The 26,281-nt window shown below is 41.0% G+C and overlaps 1 protein-coding gene across 3 annotated transcripts in view; it reads left to right on the plus strand.

The window, feature by feature from the left end:
• The window catches only part of BMPR1B (bone morphogenetic protein receptor type 1B), a 690,971-nt gene that overhangs the window by 358,476 nt on the left and 306,214 nt on the right, over window positions 1-26,281 (plus strand). The window lies entirely within an intron of this gene.

Raw genomic sequence — 26,281 nt, forward strand, 5'->3', positions numbered from 1 at the left:
TATATGTATATATATATATATATATATATATATATATATGATTCAATGACACGAAATGTCAAAACATTTAATTTAATTTAATCTAAATAAATATAATAGTTACTATATATTATCGTTATTTAAAATTACGTGTAGACATTCAAAGGAATGCATTGTTCTTTTTTTATACTTCTCCTTCATAAGTGGCTACCTGGTTGACACTACCCTATCATACATGTTAAACTTTGATATTGCTAAATAGAAGTGTATTAAGGGTTTTTCCAATGATAATGATGGCCTTTCACTTGTTACATGAAAACACAGATGGCTGTCAGCAAGGGATGCTCTACGCTTTCTGTGCTGGCCTGAAGTATATGGTTTCAAGTAATACAGTCATTTTTTACATACCATGCATTTAACTTTAAAATTGACAGTGTTAATATTTTAGTGTTATTTTTGCCTTTATCTTCATGTACTGGAGTATCCTGATAATCTATGCATGTTGACACAAACACTTTAGTTTGTTAAATTTTATACATTGTGTTATATAAATTATATGTGACTGTTTTTACATGCTACTGAGTTTTACAAAATGGCAAGAGTTGCTTAATGCTTATTCAATAAAACAGCAAAAAAAAGAAGGTATGTAAAGTACTATAAGTTGTAATAACAAATCAGCTTTGTATTTACAGAAATCAGATCAGTGAAGGGTGATTTTATGTTGCTGTAGTTTACTGCCCTTCACACATCTCTTGTTTTGAATATCCTAAAGTGAATCTGTCATTAGAGACATTGTGGAGGCCATTACTAGGCTCCTAATAAAAATACTAGTTTTCTGGCTGTGTCTGGCTTATATACTGTACGTTGAGTACTTTACTGTACGTTGAGTACTTTACCTGGAAGATGCATCCTATTAATAAGTGACAGAGTTCTATATCTCCACACCTATTTTATTTATTCATTCATTCAGAAAGCATCAAGTCCAAAGCTTCAGCATGACAGCCAAGCAACTAAAATTCATAGGCCAAAAATGTCAGCCCCCAAACATCCCTCATGACAGAGTCCCTTTAACAAGATATACTAATTAATTTATATTCACACTACACAGGAATGAGTAGGGCACAGGTCAGCAGTACCAAATTATGCTTTTAGTTTGAACCAAAAAGTGCTTCTTCTTTGACATGATTAAAAAAATGGCTGCTCCCAAGCTACCTGATGTAACCTAAGGACTAGTTTGACTAAGCAATTTGGCAGCATGAGCATTGTGGGTCTTTTACAACATTAGAGACCAAAAAATATAGTATATATGGCTGTTCTCCTATAGAGAAACAACATTATCTAACTGTTTAAACAAATTAAGTTAAGCTGATCTACCTATATAGCTAAAAGTTTACAGAAGGCTCTACTTTAATATATATTAGGACAACATGCAATGTATTAAGGATCATTGTCACAAACTTTAGTAATGTGTCTTTTGCACTTTAAAAGTATTCTGTATGTCATCTGCTATAAATATTATTCACAAACTTTGGGGCTGCCTGAATTTTACCAATTAAGTCTATAGCAAATGATTTATTGTAGCCTGAAGCTTAAGGCCATGGCTGAAATTTATATCCATATGACAGGTTGTGACTAATGCCTTAAGTGTCCTTATATAGCAGCCCTGGGGTGAAAAGAGCTTGGAATGAGAACACCTGGGCCATCTTCTCATGCTTTATGTCTTTTTATTATGATGTCCAAAAGCATCAGCAGGCATAGAAAATGTACTGAACAAATGCTCTTTCTGAGGTGTTTTTCTTTCCATTGCACAAAATAAAATTTGAACTGATTCCAATGAACATTAATGTTTCAGACATCATTAGCCCCTGTGTTTGTGTACTCCCACCCATGCTGTAATATAAGCTTAAGGTTAGCTGTAACACAAGAGATCCATACATTGGAACATGACCTGTATATGTGTCATACCTTAACTCAGGAACACGTATGCCTTGCAAAAACACTGCATTTCAGAAACGCATTACCTGGACCAGAGTGAGTATCATGTCCTATAACTCACAGACAAAGTGAACTTTGGCAACATTTTCCTGTTCCGAGATGTGTGTCTGTGGTTGTTCCGTGATGATGTATGCTATGTTGTTGAGTTTTAGTATAATGTGAAATGACTGGGGATTGTTATGGAAACCATGTATGCAAACAAAAATTGTTTATCCCTTCGTACACAATCCTTCTGTTTTTAAAAGAACATCATTGCTAATATTAAATATTATCTATGACTAAAATTATTTTCAATATGAAGCAGAGCTTGAGAACACAGGCGCATGCACCTGAAACTAGCAGGAGGGAAGTTAACTCTTGAAGTATTGTTTCACTGAAAGAGTAATTGATGCTTGTAACAGACTTCCAGTAGAGGTCTACCTCTACTGGAAGTCTGTTACAAGCATCAACTACTCTTTCAGTGAAACAATACTTTAAGAGTTAATCAGTTAACAGCAAGGGAATTTGAACTTGTTGGGGATAAATATAAGTGAATTCTCCAAATTTTAAAAAGAGCCCCACTCTACCCTGAAACAAAAATTGGCGATAGATCATTTGGTCTTTTCTGCTATTACTCTTCTTTGTTTCTCATATGTTACCGGTAACACTTCCCATATTTATGCAATATTTGACACATTTAACTCTACTGTGAAGCCAAATGTAACTTAAAATCATCCTAAAATGGCTTAACAAGGCTTATGAGATGCAGAAGGCAGTGTCCCTTAGTGAGCAGCTGAATAAAAAAATCTGAAAAATAAATGTTCCTATCCAAAGTAGCATCCTAATTGGTTGCCTTTATTTTCTAAAAGCTGCATGATCCTGAAATGTTTGCTTACATCAATTTCTCAGCATTGAAGCCTTGACTCTAAATCGAATGACAGGTCCTTTAAGATAAGTACTGATAATGGTATGTGGAGGATTCAAAAAAATGTTATTGACATTTTTTGTTTGTATTTGACTATTTATTACATGCCCATTTCTTGGTGTTTTTTTTTTCTATTATGTTTAAATGATCACTTGTATTATATCACATCATCACATGCATTTTTTAAAATAAATTTTTTCAACATTTGGACTGATTTACCAATAAAGGATAGAATTTTAAGTTTGCAAAGTTAATGTTTTGCTAGCTTAATGAATGAGTTGAAGCTCATTCCATGTCAAATATGCAATCAGGTACAAGGTTGTCAGGTCCTAGCAACTAATGCAATAATGGATGTAAAAACAGATGCAAAAACGGACGTCGTCTGTTTACATCTATTAACCTCTACTTAGGTCTGTTTAAACAGAACAGGACTGAGACTTGCTCCGCTTGTAAGGACGCAGATGTAAATTGATGATTATCCCTTTACATCCATTTGCCTATAGAAATGGATTGATGTCCGTTTTTTTTTTTTATCCATCAAGGGATGGATGAAAGACAGAAAGACGGAAAACCCGTGTGAAAGGGGCCTAAGTCCCCAGATGGTTTCCTGTACCAGTACCCTTATATAAACTCTTCCCACAGGTTTCTGAAACATGTTACAAATACCACCAAGGCAAAGGTACTTTCCTTCATAATTGGTGGTCCACACCTTTTAGACCCATGTCCCTCACCTTATTATCGAGAATTCCAGCCATACACCTCCTTTCCATTCAGCACAATTTCCATGACATCATACTGATATGTCTCTTAAAATATAAGCGCTATTTTCTTCTGCATCTTTTGAATGCAGTTTAAAAAGGTGGTCTTAAGACACTGGAAAACCACTGCTACACCCAATGTGAGGGAATGGCTTCTCTGGATTGAATGTGTAGCTGAGATGGAACAACTGATTCACATTAGCAGAGATAACATGACACCCTACATTTACAAATGGTCAGGTTTGTCATTGTTTAACCACTTTTCTAGTAGAGCCATTCTTCATCGTTTGCTCACATATTAAAATGCAAAGTTTAGGCCTGACAATTAGTTAAGACCCTGGAGAATAAAATGGCGTTAGTTGCATTTCTATGTCACATGATATTAGTGCATATATTTATCAAACCCATATTTTTAATTATAAAAATACTAAACCTAATTTTAGTGCAGAAAAACACTGTGTGTAATGCAATTTTGAGTAAAATATAACAAATAAAGTAAGGCTGTGTCAAATAGATACCAAACATATTTAATACACCAAACATACATACATACCAAGCTTTAAAACTGAGTGCACCCATGAAGCTGTGACAAACTTTGGTATCCAAAACTGTTCATTGGTGATTCTTTAAAAGCCTTTACATGTTATCAGTTTAGATTGGTTTTGTATTTAAAATTTGGTATAGACTGATAATGCATGTCTCTCATCAGTGATGTAGGTGTCTGCACAACGCACATCTGACACTATACAGCTCTTGTTATGTATTTTCTATTTTGTAGTTGCATAACTGTATATGTTTTATTTTTGATATGAAGGTTTAATTCTTCCCCTGAAAAAGAGGGAACTTAAAATATGTCAGACATATATATTAGGATATGGATATTCTGTTGTTGTTGAAGCCAAAGTGAGCTATATGATGTTGACACCATTAAATGTATAGTGATGAAAGGAAAATTTGCAATGCCAGATACTCAGCCTAATTGTTTGTGTTGGTGTCCTAAAAGTCCCATACACCCACTATAGTTTTTTTTGGATCTATATCTTGACTGGGATGTTGGCACCATTTGCAGTCTTGAGTCACACCTATGTGCTGTAAGAGTTAACCATGAATGATGACCCGAGAATTATTGTGCTCATGCCGATATGTGCTGCTTTAGAGCTGCCAAAATCACTTCCACCAGAAAGCAGATAGTCGACTTGACAAGTGTAAACACACTCCTGGCTGTTGTAACAGCCAGGAGTGTGTTTAAAATGATCTTTTACCAGCTGCCATTAATAAAAGGGGCTGGTAGACAAATGGTTAAATGTACTGAGAAGTACAAGCATATTGTGCTTTCACCAAGTACGTTAGCTCGCCCATGGTGTGGTACACTATCCCTCTGCTCTCTTACACAAAGTTGCTATATGTGCTGCTGGCTCAATCTGGGAGAGGGGGATTAGGTGGGACAGGAACAATGCAAAGCCCCTAACTAATCTGAAAGAACTCAGCCAAGGCCCTACACCTATCCACCTATTCCCCCTGTCTCCCATTTCCCTTTCAATCACCTGATTTCTTCCTACCCTGTTTCCCATCCCCCTCTCTCACCTACTCTGAACATACACCATTGCATACTATCCCCACCTCCATCCCACTATCCAAATAGCTAATTACACCGCCCCACCCTAACACTACTACTGTCATGTTATCTCTATCTCATCCCCCATGGGAATACACCATCTATACCTATTTTCTTGGGGATTAATCTTTCAGAAATAGATGTTGCTTAGTATTAGAGATGGGCCGAACAACCCCTGTTCAGTTTGCACCAGAACTCCTGAACAGAGAAAAAGTTCTGACTCGAACAGCAAACCCTATGACGTCCTTTAGTTTGAGTCAAGATATCTTAATGATGCCTTCAGCTACAGGCATCATTCAGGAATCTTTTTTTCTTTCCTGCCAACGATTCCCTGCACCATAAAAAACAATCATAGCAGCAGTTCAGGTGTTTAATTGTTTTTACAGGTGGTGGGAGGGGACATCCCCCCTCCTGCTGCCCTCCAGTGCTTCTACTGGCTCGCATGTTCGAGCTGGATAAGGAATCTGCCGGCAGTGGAAGTTTACCATAGAGCTGACCGAGGACCAGATCCCAAAGCCTGAGATCTTTTTTTTTTTTTTTTTTTTAGTCACAGGCTTTTTAGCCTAGAGGAGAGATCTGGGGTCATCTGGCATTATAGACCCCAGATCTCTCCATATAGAGGGCCTGGTATGCCCTATTTCTATTACAAGGGATGTTTACATTCCATGTAATAGAAATAAAAGTGATAAAAAAAATTAAAGGGAAAGTATAAAAAAAAAAACGTCCCTGTCCCCTCGTGCTCGCACGCAGAAGCGAACGCATACATAGGTCACGTCCGCTTATATAAACAACGTTCAAAATACACATATGAGGTATCGCAGGAGCAATATTTCTAGCACAAGACCTCCTTTGTAACTCTAAAGTGGTAACCTGTGCACAATTTTAAAGCGCAGCCTTTAGAGATTTCTAAGCACTGAAGTTTAGCGCCATTCTAACTTTACTGTTTTGTTTTTTTATAATTCATGAAAGTTTTTTTTCCCCACAAAATTGCATTTGAAAAATTACTGCACAAATACCGTGTGACAAAAAATTGCAATGATTGCTATTTTAATCCCTAGGGGCTTCTGCTAAAACAATATATATCATGTTTGGGGGTTCCGAGGAATTTTCTAGCAAAAAAATGATGGTTTTTACATGTAGGAGAGGAATGCTTGAATTTGCCCGTTTGAAAGTGGTTAAAGTGGTTAAAGTCTAAATTCCTTTAAATATAGTGCCTGGGGGTCCCTTAGTCTGCCTGTAAAGTGGTGCATCTGTACCATGTATAGAGCCTTCTGCAGCAAAACTGAAAGAAAAAGTAATGAATGTAATTACATTTAAATTGCCGGCAATACAATACCATTTTCGGCAATAGAAAAAGTAAAAAAAAAAAATAGCACAGGGTCGGGTCTGGTATGGATTTTAGGGGGAACCTCACGCCAAAAAAAAATGCAATGGGCCCCCAATATCTTTACCAGACCCTTATCTGAGCATGCAGCCCCGCAGGTCAGGAAAGAGGGGGGGCAAGCGAGCGCCCCCCCTCCTCGCTGAACCGTACCAGGCCACAATCCCTTAACATTGAGAGTGCTTTGAGGTAGGGAAGCTCTGCCCCCCCACCCCAAAGCACCTTGTCCTCATGTTGATGGGGACAAGGGCCTCTTCCCCACAACCCTGGACATTTGATGTGGGGGTCTGTGGGCGGGGGACTTAGAATCTGGAAGCTTGGTCTCCCCCCATGTGAATGAGTACATAGTACACCTACCCATTCACCAAAAAAGTGTAAAAATAAATAAAAACAGGAGGCAGTTTTTGACAATTATTTTATTAAAATAAAAAAAACACCCCCGTACGGGCCACAAAAAAAAATAAATAAATAAATAAAAAAAAAAAACACAGTGTCCACCATTGTAGATACATCATCATCCGCAATCCAACCACCACCGCCGGATCCAGAAAAAAAAAAAGAAATGCTCAGCTGTCAACTAAGGTAAGCTGCCAAATGCCTGGCTTGCCGTTTTGACAGTTCTTATATAGGTAAGGGCTGGGCCACCTGGTGACATCCTCTGGTGGCACTGCTCCTTGTGATATCAAGACCCATCATGCCTCAGTCGGTGACGTCACAAAGGGGGGCGATGCCAACAGGTGACATCTCCAGGTGGCCCTGCCCTTTACCTATATAAGAAATGTCAAACAGCAAGTCAGGCATTCAGTGGTATGTCTTAGTTTATGGCGGAGTGCTTTTTTTCTTCTTCGGGTCCGCGGTGGCGTCGACATTGGGATTGATGATGGATCTACATCGGGGGACATTTTTTAAAATTCTTTAGTAAAGGAAATGTTAAAAACTTTCTCTGTGTTTTTATTACTTTTTGATACCTTTTTGGTGAATGGGTAGGGGTACCCATTTTTGAGGGTTTGAGGTCTTGTGGCCTGATATGGGGGGGGGACTTGCTCTCCTCCTCCCTTTCCTAGCCTACCAGGCTGCATGCTCGGATAAGGGTCTGGGGGGGAGGGGGGCAAAGTTTTTTTTTTCCAAATAGTTTTGGCATGGGGTTTCCTGAATGACCTGATTTTGTTTTTTACTTTTTTATTGCTGGCAAATCCATTGACAGCTGATGACTCATTGGTTGTTAAGCTCCCCAGCTCTCCTCCTTAACAACTAGCTATTCACTGCATTCTAAATGGGCAAAGCTTTGCCCAATCAGGGCTTAGAATGCACTGTATAGCGCATGACGAACACCCGCCAAAAACCCTGCAAATTCGGTTGTTCGCAGAGCGGGCGAACAGGCGATGTTCGGGCCGAACTTTTGCTGGGCTCGAATTCTACTTAGTATTTTGATGCATAATATTTTTGCTGGCTGCAAGACCAGCCACATGAACACACTATAACTGTAATGAATGACTTCTATGGGTACTTATGCAAGTTGGAAATGTTTGTATATCATGCATTAAAATTCTCAATGAAAATTAATATGGAAAATCAAAAAATGGTCTACTTTTATGGCCCATTCATACCACCTGAAATGTGGTAAGACTTACATTACTGCAACATTGTCTGCATTGGTGTGCTGTGGTGTAATTCAGTTCAAATTGCACCCAAATGCACTTACATGTGTGCTTTAATGCAGAACAGCACAACTCATGGTGCACTATACTGCAAAAAATACATCTATCAATTTTTTTTTGTGTGTCATATATCAATGTGCCTTAATGCAAAAAAAAAAAAAAAAATACACACTTGTGTGAATGGGCCTACCAGGTTTACCTGGATTCTGTTTGCTGGACTTTCACCCCCTTCCTGCCCAGGCCAATTTTCCGCTTTCACACTTTGAATAATTGCACAGTCATGCAACAATGTACTCACAATACATTTTTATCATTTTTTACACAAAAATAGAGCTTTTTTTAGGGGTATTTAATCACCAAATTTTTAAAAATTTTTGCTAAATAAATGAAAAAAAAAGAGAAAAAAAGAAAATGCACTTTCCTTTGTTTCTATGGCAACAATTTGCAAATAAATAATAGTTTTTTTTCATAAATGTAGGCCGAAATGCATACTGATAGATTTCTTTGGTGAAAATAATCCAAATCAGTGTACATTGTTTAGTCTGCGGCAAACAGGTTCACAAACTGATGTACTTGTGGCCCATCCCATTTCTCGAGGCACAAAAATGCCAGGACAGTACAAATATAACCCAAATTACCCCTTTTTTGAAAAGTAGAGAATCCAATGTATTTTTTAAGAGGCATGGCAAGTTTTTTGAAGTTATACTTTTTGTCACAATTTTTTTGGAAAATTAAAAGATTAAAAAATAAACTTTTTTCACACATTTTTAATTTTTTTTACATACTGTCACCAGTGCAGTACAGCGTCATCATATAACTGGTGTGGTGGTGATCAGGAACAATGACCGGTGACAGTAATGTAATCATTTTTTATAATTTTTTAAATACTTTTTTCATTTTTTATTAATTTTTTTATTTTTTTTTTTTATTTTATTTTTTACATACAGTGACCAGAGCAATACCGTGTTACCATAGTAACACTGTACTACTCTGGGAGGTGATCAGGATTTTTTTTCTTTACACTGGTTGCTTATAACTGTGCATTTTCCAGTTATAAGCAACATTTTTTTCTGAATCAAATTCCATTTAGTGTTTACTAGTGTGGTTAGCTGTGTTTAGTCGCAGCTAATTACATTGTACTGATGGGCTGTGATTGGCCCTGTCTGTACCATGTGATCACTCTGATCAATCACAGAGCTCATTACAATAGTTCACAATGGCACTGGCAGTGGATGGTATAGTGATCAGTCATCGGCTGTGTCGGGTGGATGCAGCGGGTGACAGATCATGCTTGAGCGCAGTCCATAGGGCGCGTGCGAGGCACAATCCTGGGAGGATGTTATATTAATAGAGCCCCCGTCTGACCCCCACATTTCAGTAGGTCGGGTGGGAAGGGGTAATCGTGCTTAAATGAAACATTAAAAATGCCTATTTGCTTTTATTAACATGCTTCATGTATGCCCTAAACCTGCCTGTGAATTGGCACACCTGTACCATGTATATAATGTATTACAACAATAGTAACACTTACACAAAAAAATACCATTTAATTGCCAAATATGGCCAGTGCCGGTATTGTCATTGATCAAATATAGTCATGGCCATTGACTAAATATGTTAATCACCACACCCGCCACTTTGTTTACAGATTAGCTTTCAACTGGGAATCTGTCATTCAGTGAGGAGTATCAAGTGGATCGGACATGTTTGTGGGTTAACCTTTTGGTTTAATTTTCGTTTGGTTCATTGTGATTGATGAAGATCTGCATTTCTGGCCAAAGTGATTGATGATGAATGAGGCATATTTTTTCTTTTGTTTTAATAAAGGTAATCCTAAAGAATCCCTTAAAACAGTAAAAGATCAAGCAGACTCTAGCTTTACATACTTAAGCTGATAGTAGATCTAAAGGAGATTACACATTCAGATTTTATACTGAATGATCAGCTTTGTTATCAGATTTGGAATTTTAAATTCCTTGAGGACACAAACTGATGTGAATGTACAGTATGTAAAGCGCTGGGTAAAATTTTGGGTGCTATAAATGCCTGTTGTAATAATAATGTGGTTGAATCAGATGGCATTCTAATATCTGTGTTTGGCCCTCCAATCCCCCAGTCACTGTCAAGAGGGATGTGATGGAACAAGTCATTAAACTCACTTTAGGCCCCTTTCACACTTGTGCGACTTGAAAGTCACACAAATTTACAGCGATTTTTGCCACGATTATACCGCGATGTTGATGCGATTTTGATGCAATTTTGACTGGGCTTGAAGCAATGCCTATGTCTTTGGTCCTAAAAACGCATTAAAATCTGCCCAAAGTAGTGCAGGGACTACTTTTAAGTTGCTGCAACTTTAGGTTGCGCATATATGCATGGGGATTATTGGAAAACATGGCGAATGACATGTCGTGCAACTCTGATATAGGGTAACGCACTATTGGCCATTTTTCCTTTCCATCTTGGGGGAGCTTCATTTGAGACAGCTATATTCAGCCTCGGTCCCTAAAGGAGAGTGATACGCCCTGGGAAGGGATAGACATCTATACCTTATGGTCGGGAGCTGACTGGATACTGTCCACACTACCCATATACCAACAGAGGTTCCAGGCCTACCCTCTTTAGAATTCTGGTAAGAAGCCACGCATACCACTTGGGTGACACCAGACAAGTTTTGTGCACGAGTGGAGGTTATAGTTTAATGCACCTGGCTCTTGTTACCAGTTGGTAAGGGGCCATCTTATTCACATTTGTGTCACAGATTTGTCGTCTCACAGTGGTCTAATTGGAAGACCTTTCTTTAAAAGTCTATTTGTGTGTTATCATGCTTATGCATTATTTTGAGAGATTGCTTTTTTTAAATGGACTTTTGATGTATTTATTGTTTATGTTTTTTATCACCACTGTGTGGTTCAGTATCACTATATGATTAAGCCCCCGTTCACACTAAGGCGACCTGTGAGGCGACCTGGTCGCCTCACAGGTTGCCGTAGGTCGCCTCCCATAGGGAAGCTGCGGACCCGTTCTAATAGGAGCGACACAAGTCGCTCCGACTTAGAAAAAGGGTCCGGAGCTTCTTTGGGGCGACCAGGAGGCGACCGCCATAGACTTCAATGTTATGAAGTCCGTGGCGGCCGCTCAGAGGTCGTGGCGCGCTGCTTGCACCGCGACCTCGGAGGTCGCGGTGCGAAGTAGCGTCGCCCCTATGTGAACGGGGGCTTATGTGTTGGTTGTATACACTCTATGCCACATTGTAAGCGCACTATTTCAGATTAGGATTCAGTCCCAACAGGAGGACTCAGTAGCTGGAACCTTCTCCAGGGTCATAGTATTCCAGGTGTTTTCTCATCCTTATTCCAATCAATGACACCTCCAATCTAATTACAGTAAGATTAAATAGTAGGATGTTTTAATACTGTGTGTATAGAAACAGACCACACATGAAATTTTTCCAGTGGGCATTAACAGGTAAGAATGTGTACTGAGCCCTAAGTAGCCATAGTCTACAATTCTATCATAAAAACATAAAAGCAAACTTATTAAATCAGATATACAGGTGTAGAAATTCATTGTATTATGTGAATATGAATCTTTATTTGATAGTAGTCTTTTTTATGTGGTCGCATAAGCTAAACTAAAAAGTATTTTTTACCTGCCAATGGTTCTGAATTATGAGCTTACCTACCAGAAAATATATAAGAGTAACAGCAATATCGTTAGGTGATTGCAGTGTTTTGATGTTTTAGTGAGTATTTTTTATGTGGTTGCAGAAGCTGAACTAAAAAGTATTTTTCACTTGTCGACTAAGAGTTTTGAAATACAGGCTTACTGTACCAAAAAAATGCACAGGTGTAACAGCAATATTGTTAGGTGACCTCTTTTCTGTATCTTTGATCTATGTGTAAAATTTAAGTGCCTAAATCTAGTGATGTAGAACATAATGGTAATTATTCTGCCCCCACCTCATCAAGCTTAAAATTAAAATGTAGATTCAAAATTAACAGATGCATTGTTTTGAGCCTTTGACCTGGAAAATTTCTTTCTGACATTTGTTATAATTTATGGACCATTCTTTAATCATGGAAACAGCAATTGCACAAGTTTTAAAGCTAAACACAATAGTATTGGGTGCTGTTGGTGAACTAAATACATTTTTGCTTTTTCTTTGTTTAGCTCGCAGAATACGTTTATGGTGCTCTTTCTAGTCTCATCTCTATGATAAAGTACAGCAGCACTTGCGGTAATAGTTGTGTCTAGTAATTCTGAAAACCTGTTACGTGTGTAGTGTCATAAGAGTTGCTAGAAAATTGAGTCTGACAATGTAAATAAGCTACAATGACCCAGAACATAGAGTTCTAACGAGTTATCTCAAGGTTTAGAACATTTTATTTGTAAATTAATCAAATTAAGAACTATTTGAACTTGCAGCCTTAAAGATAAGTAGCAGACTGTGGACCAGAAAACATACATGCCACTCTAAGCATGTTTAAGGCAGTATTAAATCCAAAATTAAACATTTATTATATTGCAGCTTACCAATTCTTAGATGTGATGGCTGTCTTCTTTTTTACATTTTCTGTCTTCTGTTTTCATCTGGTGATCCAGCCAGTAAGAGACAGACCATTTAATACTGACAGGAGTGCGTAAAATTAAAGCTTTTATTTATTTATGTAAAACCTTTATCCCAAAAGGAAAGAAAAAACTGTTGCTGTAACTTCTTATAAAGTACAGTATTACCTGGAGTTCAGCTTCAGTTTGTTACTGTATTTAAATTTAATGGTATATCCAACACTCCCCTCCCCCCAGACTGACAGTGCTGCTTTCTAGAGGTGCCCCCTGTGCTCCTTCACGCAGAGTGCTGTCTGCATAATACAGGAGGTGTGTTACTGCCCAGATAACCAGGGTAAATCAGAGCAAAAAATGCTTAAAAAAGAAAAGTAATACAGCTACCACATCTAATGACCAGCAAGCTGCAATGTATTATATTTTGGATTTTGCTTTTAATACTGCTTTAAATGGATGCTAATGGAAGGTAGATACAAGTGTTGCTTGGAATTATTTCATGACCAATGTTTAAAGCACAGTTTTAAACTCTTTACTGAAGACAGTGTTACCTTGCTCATACAGGACTCAGTGACAGTATCTTTTGTGGCTGTGGTGAATGAAGAATTAGAGAGAGAACATAGGTGAGTATAGGGGCTTGGGGGGCTTTTCAGAGACATTGCATGAGCAAGGTGAAAGTGTCTCTTTAACCAGTTCGCCACCAGAGTATTGTTAAATGACACCGGCAGGAACACTTTCTCCCACCAGACGGGCATTATTTGACGCCCCCCCCCCCCCCTGTTCTCACCGTTCTCCCACACGATCGGGGATTAGAGGTGTCCCTCAGGACACAGCCCATCCCTGATCAGTGTAAAGAGCCAATAAATATAGCTCTTTACCACATGACTGGCTGTGTCCAATCACAGCTGGCCACAGGCACTCACTTTGCAGAGCCGGTCACAGAATGTAAACAAGCCGCAGTAACTAGCTGTTACTGGGTTCTCCTCCTCACACACCAATCCTGTGTGAGGAGGAGATTGTGGTAAAACACACTGATTGCCCAGTAAAAAAGAAGACTTGTCACCAGGCCATCAGCGTACATGTCAAAAGTAGGGATGATCGAACGGTTCGGGACGACCATCGGTTCGACCCGAACATTGACTGTTCGAGGTTCGGCCGAATTCCAAACTTTTTGCTGAAAAAGTTTGGAATTCGGCAACCAGAACCGACCAAAATGCAATGGGACAGGAACTCGGCTTTGAAAGCCTGTGAGTGGACCAGAACCATCAGTAAAAGCCAATTGAGGATGCAGGAGAATGCTAGGAATGTGATTGGAGTGACTAGGGGGTCCAGAGGCCAATCATTAGTGAATACACCCCCCAGTATATAAGATAGCCCCGCCAAATTCCTAGCATTGTAATACAGGGACGTGGAAGAGAGTGGAAGCAGTTCTGTTACTTCTGCTTCAAAGTGTCATTTAGCTATTATTAGTGTGAGGAAAGGGATATCTAGTGTAGTTAGGGTACTATTTTCTACTATAGTTAGATTTAATAATCTAGTTTCTGTAGGGAAAGTGTTAAGTGTAAGGGGACCGTAGTGTAGTGTAGGGTTAACTGACTCTGACTGCTATGGCAGGGTGACAAGACCCTTCCATGTCAGGGTGACCGCTATAGAGGAAAGTTTGTTTCTCTTAGAATACTTACGGAACAGGATGGTGGCTTCTCCCCTGTCACCCTGCTTTTTGTTGTAGGCGTTTATAGGGCTTTTTTGAGGACATGTTTGGAGTCAGGCATGACATCTGATCTTCTGGGTAGGGGTTAATATACACACACACATGTATGTTTATATACACATACACATATATAGGTGCGAAAGTAGCAGAAACCTATGCTTGCACTAATGAAATAATTAACAGGCATATGTCTCCGCTCCTATAACACCTATATATGTGTATGTGTATAAATACATATAAGTGTGTGTGTATATATACCCCTATACAGAATTTCAGATGTTTTGCCTGCCTCCAAAGACCCCCAAAAATGCCCAAAAAAACGCCTGCTGCAAAAACACACCTGGGCGTTTTTGTAGCAGGCATTTTTTTTGGGCATTTTTTGGGCGTCTTTGGAGGCAGGCATAACATCTGTACTTCTGTGTAGGGGTATATATACACACACATGTATGTATATATACACATATATAGGTGTGAAAGTAGCAGAAACCTATGCTTGCTTTAATTAAATAATTAACAGGCATATGTCTCCACTCCTATCACACCTATATATGTGTATGTGTATAAATACATATAAGTGTGTGCGTATATATACCCCTATACAGAATTTCAGATGTTTTGCCTGCCTCCAAAGACCCCCAAAAAATGCCCAAAAAAACGCCTGCTGCAAAAACACACCTGGGCGTTTTTGTAGCTGGCATTTTTTTGGGCATTTTTTGGGCGTCTTTGGAGGCAGGCATAACATCTGTACTTCTGTGTAGGGGTATATATACACACACACATATGTATATATAGAATAATTAATGGTGCGCTATATCAAAATGTAAAATGTGTATTCCAATCAATACAAAAACAAATTAAAATATAAACAAAATATATATGCCGAAATGGTGAAGAAAAGTCCCACGACACAACTGTGTCGATAGTGGGACCACCAACAGTGATGGTGACAAGTGAATGTGTCTTCTATACAATACAAATCAATGTATAAATATAAATAAACGGTGTATAAGTCCCAACACAATTGTATCAATGGTGAAACCACCAGCAATGGTGAGGTGCTGACAGGTGATAGTTAATTCGCTTCGTGAATTGAAGTTCCCTCCACCTGCTGGAAAGCCTCCTTACCGGACGGAATAGGGTAAGTGCTTTTCAATAGTGAAAATAAACAATCCTGGTGCCCAAACTGAACAAAGTGCTCCCCGCCGTGCATTCACAAGAGCCCGTCAGGCCTCTTACCAGATCAAATGGGTATATCAGGCACTGCTCACTGCTCTCAGGTTCAACCGATATTGGCAGCCACAATGGATGTAGAAGTCATATGCCACTCCACTGTTCACAGTCGGGTAGATTTCTGTGTTCAGATAGTACTCATGGCCACTTGTTATGGGTGATTATGAGGATCATTTCGCTCCAGCATTAACATGTAAAAGAATAACTGCCCATGGTGCATTACCCTTGATATTGCTTTATTAAATAAAAATTGCACTTACATGTATGCGGAATAGACTTCACACAAAGTTAGAAAGCGTTGAGGGATTCCTAGATATTGCCTGGGTCCGGCTGCAGCTCGGATCCTAAGCGACGTGGTGACGGCACGCCTCCTGCCTGACGCGTTTCCGCCGATTGGCTATCTTCAGAGAAAGGAGGTTGAACCTCCTTTCTCTGAAGATAGCCAATCGGCGGAAACGCATCAGGCAGGAGGCGTGCCGTCACCACGTCGCTTAGGATCCGAGCTGCAGCCGGACCCAGGCAATATCTAGGAATTCCTCAACGCTTTCTAACTTTATGTGAAGTCTATTCCGCATACATGTAAGTGCAATTTTTATTTAATAAAGCAATATCAAGGGTAATGCACCATGGGCAGTTATTCTTTTACATGTTAATGCTGGAGCGAAATGATCCTCATAATCACCCATAACAAGTGGCCATGAGTACTATCTGAACACAGAAATCTACCCGACTGTGAACAGTGGAGTGGCATATGACTTCTACATCCATTGTGGCTGCCAATATCGGTTGAACCTGAGAGCAGTGAGCAGTGCCTGATATACCCATTTGATCTGGTAAGAGGCCTGACGGGCTCTTGTGAATGCACGGCGGGGAGCACTTTGTTCAGTTTGGGCACCAGGATTGTTTATTTTCACTATTGAAAAGCACTTACCCTATTCCGTCCGGTAAGGAGGCTTTCCAGCAGGTGGAGGGAACTTCAATTCACGAAGCGAATTAACTATCACCTGTCAGCACCTCACCATTGCTGGTGGTTTCACCATTGATACAATTGTGTTGGGACTTATACACCGTTTATTTATATTTATACATTGATTTGTATTGTATAGAAGACACATTCACTTGTCACCATCACTGTTGGTGGTCCCACTATCGACACAGTTGTGTCGTGGGACTTTTCTTCACCATTTCGGCATATATATTTTGTTTATATTTTAATTTGTTTTTGTATTGATTGGAATACACATTTTACATTTTGATATAGCGCACCATTAATTATTCTATCACATATTTTTTCATCTGGTAGCAGCATATCACAGACCAGCGCACTTTACTCTTCATATCATATGTATATATACACATACACATAAATAGGTGTGAAAGTAGCAGAAACCTATGCTTGCGCTAATGAAATAATTAACAGGCATATGTCTCCGCTCCTATCACACCTATATGTGTGTATGTGTATAAATACATATAAGTGTGTGTGTATATATACCCCTATACAGAAGTTCAGATGTTATGCCTGCCTCCAAAGATGCCCAAAAAATGCGCCAAAAAAAAAAACGCCCAGGTGTGTTGTTGCAGGCGTTTTTTTTGTGTATTCTTCAGGGGTCTTTGGAGGCAGGCATAACAACTGAACTTCTGTATAGGGGTATATATACACACACACACACTTATATGTATTTATACACATACACATATATAGGTGTTATAGCAGAGAAGCCATATGCCTGTTAATTATTTCATTAGCGCAAGCATAGGTTTCTGCTACTTTCACACCTATTTATGTGTATGTGTATATATACATACATATGTGTGTGTATATATACCCCTACACAGAAGTACAGATGTTATGCCTGCCTCCAAAGACGCCCAAAAAATGCCCAAAAAAACGCCAGCTACAAAAACGCCCAGGTGTGTTTTTGCAGCAGGTGTTTTTTTGGGCATTTTTTGGGGGTCTTTGGAGGCAGGCAAAACATCTGAAATTCTGTATAGGGGTATATATACACACACACTTATATGTATTTATACACATACACATATATAGGTGTTATAGCAGAGAAGCCATATGCCTGTTAATTATTTCATTAGCGCAAGCATAGGTTTCTGCTACTTTCACACCTATTTATGTGTATGTGTATATATACATACATATGTGTGTGTATATATACCCCTACACAGAAGTACAGATGTTATGCCTGCCTCCAAAGACGCCCAAAAAATGCCCAGAAAAACGCCAGCTACAAAGACGCCCAGGTGTGTTTTTGCAGCAGGCGTTTTTTTTGGGCATTTTTTGGGGGTCTTTGGAGGCAGGCAAAACATCTGAAATTCTGTATAGGGGTATATATACACACACACTTATATGTATTTATACACATACACATATATAGGTGTTATAGGAGCAGGGACATATGCATGTTAATTATTTCATTAGCGCAAGCATAGGTTTCTGCTAGTTTCACACCTATATATGTGTATGTGTATATATACATACATGTGTGTGTGTGTATATATACCCCTACACAGAAGTTCTGATGTCATGCCTGACTCCAAACATGTCCTCAAAAAAGCCCAATAAAACGCCTGCAACAAAAGCCGGGTGTAAAAGTAGCGAAGCTACTAACCTGTTCTATATTAATTCTAATACAAACAAACTTTTTTTTCTGGTTTTGGACATGCTACAGAGCTGAAACTTCACAGGTACACTTTTTAGACCCCCAGACACTAAATCCAAAGAAATCTCATTTTTTTTTTCAATAATTTTTTCAATAATTGTCTCTTTATCAAAAATGACAATTTTTAAGAACTTTTTTGTGTGCTTAATAGTCCCTGGGGCATGACCCAGAACCCTAGGCACTTTTTAGGGGCATTTATTGGGTTTTAGGGCTTCAAAATTGTGTTTTTTGATTAACGAAGTTCGGGTCCCATTGATTTCAATGGGGTTCTGCAATCCGGGCCGAACTTTCGGGAAGTTCGGGTGTTCTGGTCGAACCGAACTTTTGAAAAGTTCGATCATCCCTAGTCAACAGCCCATCAGAGTACCCGAGTACCTGTCACCAGCCCATCAGAGTACCCAAGTGTCTGTCTTCAGCCCATCAGAGTATCTGAGTACCTATCTGCAGCCGAATAGAGTAGCCAAGTATCTGTCTCCAGCACATCAGACTACCTGAGTACCTATCTGCACAGCCCATAGGAGTACCAGAGTACCTATGTGCAGCCCATCAGCGTACTTGAGTACCTGTCTCCTGCCCATCAGAGTACCTGAGTACTTGTCTGCAGCCCAGAGTACCCAAGTACCTGTCTCCTGCCCAGAGTACCCAAGTGTCTATTTGCAGACCATCAGAGTACCTGAGTACCCTTCTCCAGCCCAGGATACCCAAGTACCTATCTGCAGTGTATCAGAGTACCCGAGTACCTATATCATTGTATTTCTTTCCAAGATTGGGTCATTTTTTGGATAATTCCACTGTCCTTGTGCTCCAGGGCATTAAAAAATGTGATAGGTTGTTAGGAAAATATATGTATAATTTATGCTCCTAGAATGCCTGACAGTGCTGCTTGTATGTTGGGCCTCTGTATGCGGCCAGGCTTGTAAAAAGTCTCACATATGTGGTACTGCCATATTCAGGAGGAGTAGCAGAATACATTTTGGGTTGTAATTGCAAGTATGCATATGATGTGTGAGAAATACCTTGTTATTATGACCATTTTGGGTAAAAATATATATATATTTCCTAATTTTCCAAAGAATTTTGGGAAAAAATTACAACTTCAAAAAACTTACCACGCCTCTTACTAAATACCCTGAAATGTCTACTTTCCAAAAAGGGGTCATTTATGTGAAAAAAAATGATAACAATTTTGATTAGGTACAGTGTTGCATGACTGAATAATTGTCATTAAAAGTGTGAGAGCACTGAAAGCTGAAGATTAGTTTGTACAGGAAGGGGGTGAAAGTGCCCTGTATTGAAGTAGTTAAGGAATTATACAGTCCAAATGGTATTGTGTTTATATGTATATGGTACTTATGCTTGTATATCTGTCAGAAATGGCGATTCAACCCAGTGGCCAGCTCTCAAAAGTGATGCTTGCACTATAAATAAGAGCCAGGCAAGGGCAGTCTTTAATGTTGGATTAAAGCCATTTGCAAATCACTGTCATTATGACAAATCTCTTTTTTTTTTAAGAACAATTTATTGAAGTTCAAACTCTTTACAAACAGAATCAAAAATAGAACCAGTAAAATAACATCTCATGGATGCAATTGCTATAAGGTTATCGTTCTTGCACAACATGAGAGGTATAGTGAGGAACTCCGTGATTTACAGTGTCACTGGAGAGGAGCACTTTAGTGCAATTAAACCTTTTAACATATGGGAAACAGGGTGGGGAAAGATAGAGTAGTGAGTAAAGGAGAAAGAAGGAAATGGATGGGAGAGAGGGGAGGGTGCATAGGGTGAGGGGGGAAGGGGTATGGCATGAGGGGGGCATAGAAATAAGGATCAAGGGTAGAGTGAGTACTAGATGCAGCGGTACAGTTTACCATACACAACACGTATTCAACTACAATACAGTAAAGGTGAGCTTAACGTTACTAATCATGGTTATTATATGTTAGAGACACTTATTGGGATACTAGTGATGACACTTGGTTCCGGACATGTCCCTTGGTGAGATATGTAAAGAAGTGTTATCTCCATAGGTGAGTGCGTTCAGAGGGTTGGTAGGTAGGGTCTAGGTCAGTTCACAAGTGGAAATCCCATTCCTGGGCTGGACCATTTCTGGGCAAAACGTGTGTTGTTTTTGGGGGGGGGGGGGGTTTAGGGATAGTCCCGTTGCTTCCGTTTCACGAAGAAGGTGTAGATCGGCTTGGCGAGAGGGGGGGGAGGTGTCCATCCAATGTTTCAGTATTAATCTTCGTGCTATCATGAGGCAGGATACCATCCACTTCTTATGACCAATAGGTATTTTCCAAGATTGTCTTGGTAGGTCAAGATTTGCGGGGTTTAGGTATCCAAACAGTAAAAGATAAATATCTTTTGGGAGCACCAGACCTGTGTACCTGGCCACATATCGCAGGAGTTTATCCCATAAGGAGAATATGAATGGGCATTGCCAAAGTTTATGGAGTAGAGAGGGGTAATGTTCATTACATAGCGTGCAAAAATGATGGGATACGTCTGAAGGCCACCGGAGATGAGGGATATATGCTCTATGAAGGATTTTAAACTGTTGCTCTCTCCAAAATTAATTTGTGATGTATTTGCGGGTAGTAAGGTAGCCTGACAAGATTTTTTGCTGAGCATTTTCCGAGTGGAGAATCCTATTCCAGGCAGTGGCGGCCGGTGTACTTCGGGCGCAGGGGTGCCGCCCCCCCATCCATGCGTCAGGCCCCCTAATCTGCATGCAGGGGCGCCGGACGCATGGAGTTCAATGGGGATTTTTTTTTTTTGCCATCACCTGATTAGAGCCAGAGGCTCTGAAAGGGCGATGCAAAGGGTGGACCTGGGGCGCAGAGCAGTGCGTCCCAAGCCCACCCATTGTGTGACAATAGCGAATGAAAATTCGCTTTGTCACACCGATCCTCCTCCTGGCCAATCAGGAAGCGCGTCCGATACGCGCTTCCTGATTGGCCGCAAGGCAAACCCCTTGCCATTGGCCGAGGAGGAGGTGGGAGCGGAAGGACTGGAGGAGACGCGCCGGTCATCGGGACTGAGGAGAAGCCGCCCGCCGCCACTGATTCCAGGGTTGCGCTATCTTGTTTGAAATTTCTCTGAAAAGTTCAGCATGGAGGGGTTTGTATAAATGGGATATCTTGTGTTTGCCTCGTTGCAGCCAAGAGTCCACAAGAGATGATTGGAAGCGCTGTTGGGAGGGTTGGCAGATTGAGTCCACAAAGCTTACACATTGCCTAAAGTAAATGTAGTGGCTATTGGGGAGACCATACGTACCAGAAAAAAACTGTGAATGACAAAGGTCTGCCAGTCATAACGTCAAACAATTGAGCAAACCGTTTCACCCCCCCCCCCGCTGTGACCATTCCCCATAAGCGGAGTACTGCTGCACCTGTGGAAACATGGGGTGATCGTGGCTAGGCAAGTATCGGGAGAGGCGCTGAGGGACTCCCAATCGCTTACTCACTTCCCTCCAGGCCATCACAGTGCCTTTGAGTAAAAGGTTTTTGTGCAAGGAAGGTGGAAAGTCCCCAGTTCATCAGTGCAGCAGGGCTGCCAGGTCATAAGGAGCGGCCATATGGGTTTCAAGGGTGAAGTTAGTGTATCTTGACTCACGACTCAACCAGTCCATACAACCCCTCAGGAGACATACAATATTATAGATTTGCGTATTAGGGAAATCCAGGCCCCCTTCCCGTTTGGTCATATGGAGCTTGCTGAGTGAAATTCTGGGGCGTTTTCCCTTCCAAATAAAGAAAGAGACTGCTTTGTGTAATCTGTGTATATCCAAGTGTTTAAGGAGGAGTGGGATTGTTTGCAGAGGGTAGAGAAGTTTTGTGAAGGTGGCCATTTTGTATAAGTGACATCTGCCAAGGAAGGATAAAGGTAGATTTGCCCAATTCTTTAATTCCGCTATCATTTTGTCGATGACGGGGGTGAAATTCAGCTGGTATAGGGAAGATGGGAAGCGCCCTATTTTGACTCCCAGATATGTGATATGTTTTGTGGTGACATGTAGGGGGGAAGAGGGGGCCCAGGAAGGACTGCAAGTAGAATTTAGGGGAAGAATCTCACTCTTAGCAAAATGTATGCGTAGGCCCGAGCACAGACGATATTTGGTGAAAATCTCTTGTATTATAGGTAGGTCGTGTTCAGGGTCTGATGTAAAGATTAGGACATCGTCCACGAACATTGCTGTCTGTAATTCATCCAGACCCACTCTAATGCCCCGAAGCCCAGGATGCGCTAGCATGTATCTCGAGAGCGGTTCCAAGGCTAGATTGAACAGCAGGGGTGAGAGAGGACATCCCGGACGTGTTCCTTTTATACAACCTAAATGATTGCGAGATATGTCCTGCTATCACAACCTGTGCCTCGGGAGAATAATACATGGCCCTGATCAAGTGGACAGAATGGGCCAGAGAATCCCAAGTGTACAAGGACCCTGTCTAACGATTGAATGTCGACATTGTCAAAGGCCTTTTTGGCGTCGAGGGTGATTATTGCTGCCTGATTGTTCAGGTCCACTTTAGACATTTCAAGCGCTACCAGGACCTTCCTGAGGTTAGACGTGGCCAACCGTCCTTTGGTGAAACCTGATTGGGCCAGGTGTATGAGGGAGGGTAAGATGGATGTCAGTCTATCCGCCACTATTTTGGAGAGTAGCTTGGAATCCACATTTAGTAGTGAGATAGGTCTATATAAGCCTGAGTCTTTAGGGTCCTTTCCTTTGTTGTAGATCAGCTTGATATAGGCTTGGTACCCTGTGGGCAGGTAGGGTTGACCCGTTATGATGTGATTGAACACCGATTGCAGGGCAGGGGCAACGGCATCCATTGCCAATTTGTAAAATTCTGGGGTGTACCCATCCGGGCCAGGGGATTTGCCTAGTGACAGTTGTTTTATAGATTTCTGTACTTCCTCTAGGGTGATGGGGGCATTCAAGAGGGTCAATTGGTCTTGGGATATTTTCAGGAGATCAACTGAGGACAGCCATCGCGAAGCTACGGCCTCATTGCAGGGTTTGTGGCTATACAATGTTTTGTAAAAGTTTTCAAAGACCTGATTGATTTCCATAGGGGATTCCACTAGAAGTCCATTGGCATCCCTGAGGGTGGATACGTGCGTGGGTGTAAAAAGGCCTCTGCAAAGGGAAGCCATTAGTTTCCCAGGTTTGTTTCCGAAGGAATGGTACTTCCAGTCTTGGTGGGATTTGTAAAGACGCTCCCTGGTCTCAGCCCACCCGTCAAAGTCCGCCTTCGCTTTACGCCACAGTTCTCTATGGGCAGGAGAATTGGATTTTTTAAGGTTAGCCTGCACCTCCCGTAGAGAGGTGCTGGCAGCCAAAAAAGCTTTGGCGATATTCTTTTTATAAGCAGACGCGTAGGATATAATTAGTCCCCTGAGAACTGTCTTACCGGCTTCCCAGAGGAGGATTGGAGAGGAAGATGGAGTGGCGTTGTTGATCATAAATTAGTTCCAGGCTTCCTTGATGAGTGAGGAGACCCCCAGGGTCCTTGGCCAGACAAGAGGGGAACCTCCATTGTTTGAGGAATGGAGTGTTTGCAAAGAGAGTAAGGTCGGCCGAAACGGGGGCATGGTCAGAAATTGCTATGTCATGAATTTTAGGTGAGACTGTACAGGGGAGTATTTTGTCGTTTGAGAAGATATAGTCTATTCTCGTAAGCGTGTGGTGGGGGTGAGAAAAGAAAGAGTATTATTTACCTTCTGGATTGTTCAAGCGCCACACATCCGTGAACTCTACACAAAATGGAGCAGAAGGGGAGAGTGGTGAGAGTGCTTTGGGGGTATAATTCTTGCGGCATGAGACTTGTCTTCAGTAGGGTGCATGAGCTAATAGAAATCGCCCGTGACTAGTAGGGGAAGATGTAGATATGGTGCTAGATTCTGCGTTAGCTTTTGAAAGAACGATGTGGAGGGCGTGTTGGGGGCATATTTCCCCGCCAACACCCAGTCATGTTGTGCATCAGTGAACTGTATAATGGCAATGCAACCCTACTTGTCAAAGTGCGATGATTGGATCGTGGCTGAGTAGTTTTTGTGTACTAGGACTAGCACGCCTGATTTGCCCTTTACCGTGGGTGAGCCATATACTTGGCCCACCCACAGCTTTTGCATGTGTTGGAAGTCTCTTGCTTCCAGGTGCGATTCCTGCAAAATTGCAATGTCCGCCCTCAGGCGTTTCAGATGCCTGAGGACAGCCATTTGCTTGTGCGGTGACCTAAGACCTTTTACATTCCATGAAATATTTTTTATATATGTGAATGGTTGAGTCGCAAGCCGAGGTTGAATGATAAAAAGTGTCTGGTAGTGTGGAATAAAGAATAGCTTTAAGTATAAATACCTTCTGGTGTGCAAAACAGGTAGTAGTGCATCTAGTAATAACATTCCAAGAGGTAGAGAGGGTATTAGCCCAACAGGGGCTTGGGAAAATAGGTGAAGGACATTAACTATAAGAAGTGTAGACTTCACTTTTTTCCTCATGTAAAAACACAAACGGACGAACAGCGTTACCGGTTTCCTGATGATTGACGTCCATGTCGGTCAGTGAGTAGTCGGTGGGAACCGACTCAGTGATATCTTTGCATACATAAGGTGTTCTGTGCAGGTGTCAGAACTAAGGTTTGGTTAGATGGTCAGTACAATAATTTAGGGATTCAGAAGTAAAATGTAAATCATAGCAATTTATTATGAATAATATTTATGTTATTACAGTACCGTACAGATATTGGCTTAGCCTAATTATATGTGACCAGTATAAACATAGAAAACAAAAAAACAAGACATACAACGTGAAACATTTAAACATTTAACAGGGTACCGGCCGGTGCATAATGAAATACATCATTAGGGTATTGGTAATCAAATGTAATTATTCTTAGTGGTAGATTCCGTTTCTGTATCCTCCTATGATGTGTGTCTGTGGACTTGTGGGGGGAAGTTTGATAATCAGCTTTTTATGCTTGATATAGCAGAGTGGGTAGGTGGTGGGTGGCTGCGGTAATTTTTCCTCCACTTGATAGCATTTACACTGTCCGAGGGTATGGCAGTATTCTTTTCCTCTTTGCTCCTGAGTCTATGTTGTGACTCGTGGTTAGGTCGGCAATTGCCTAGATTTCCAGCTATTACCCTCTCAAAGTGTAAATGAAGTGTCAGGTTTCAGCGGCTCAGAGGCTTGGGGGATGGTTCATTAGTGTGTTTGGTATGTCCTTAGTAAGTTTGTTATTAAGGAGATCTTGCAGAGTATCTAGATATCTCCTTTTGTATTGGCGGCATTTGATGGAGGGGTGTCAGGCGGTTTTAAGTGAAACACCGTTTCTTGGGGACTATGCAGAGTGTGTATCTGTGTTTATGCATGTGGGGATAGTTCCAGTATATGGCTCAGTCTCATCAGAGACACTCTGTCAGCCGGGTGGCTGATTCTTCACCCCTCTTCCTGGACGGTGTAGTGTTTCCACTTACCTGACCTTGATCTCCTTGCCGCGCCGCTCTGCTTCCTGTCCTCCGCTACGATGCCGCTGAAGTGCCCGGTTCGTGTGCTGATCCCGATCCGCTGGCTCCCGTTAGCTCCTCCGCCGTCCACGTCTGTGACACTGCTCGTTGCACTGGTCGGTGAAGATGACGTCAACGCGTTTCGCTTCTCCGATTGGCGTAGCTTCGTCTGGACGTCTAGACGAAGCTACGCCAATCGGAGAAGCGAAACGCGTTGACGTCATCTTCACCGACCAGTGCAACGAGCAGTGTCACAGACGTGGACGGCGGAGGAGCTAACGGGAGCCGGCGGATCGGGAT

Source organism: Pelophylax lessonae (genome assembly GCF_965119305.1).
Source record: "Pelophylax lessonae genome assembly, chromosome: 1".
Lineage (NCBI taxonomy): Eukaryota > Metazoa > Chordata > Amphibia > Anura > Ranidae > Pelophylax > Pelophylax lessonae.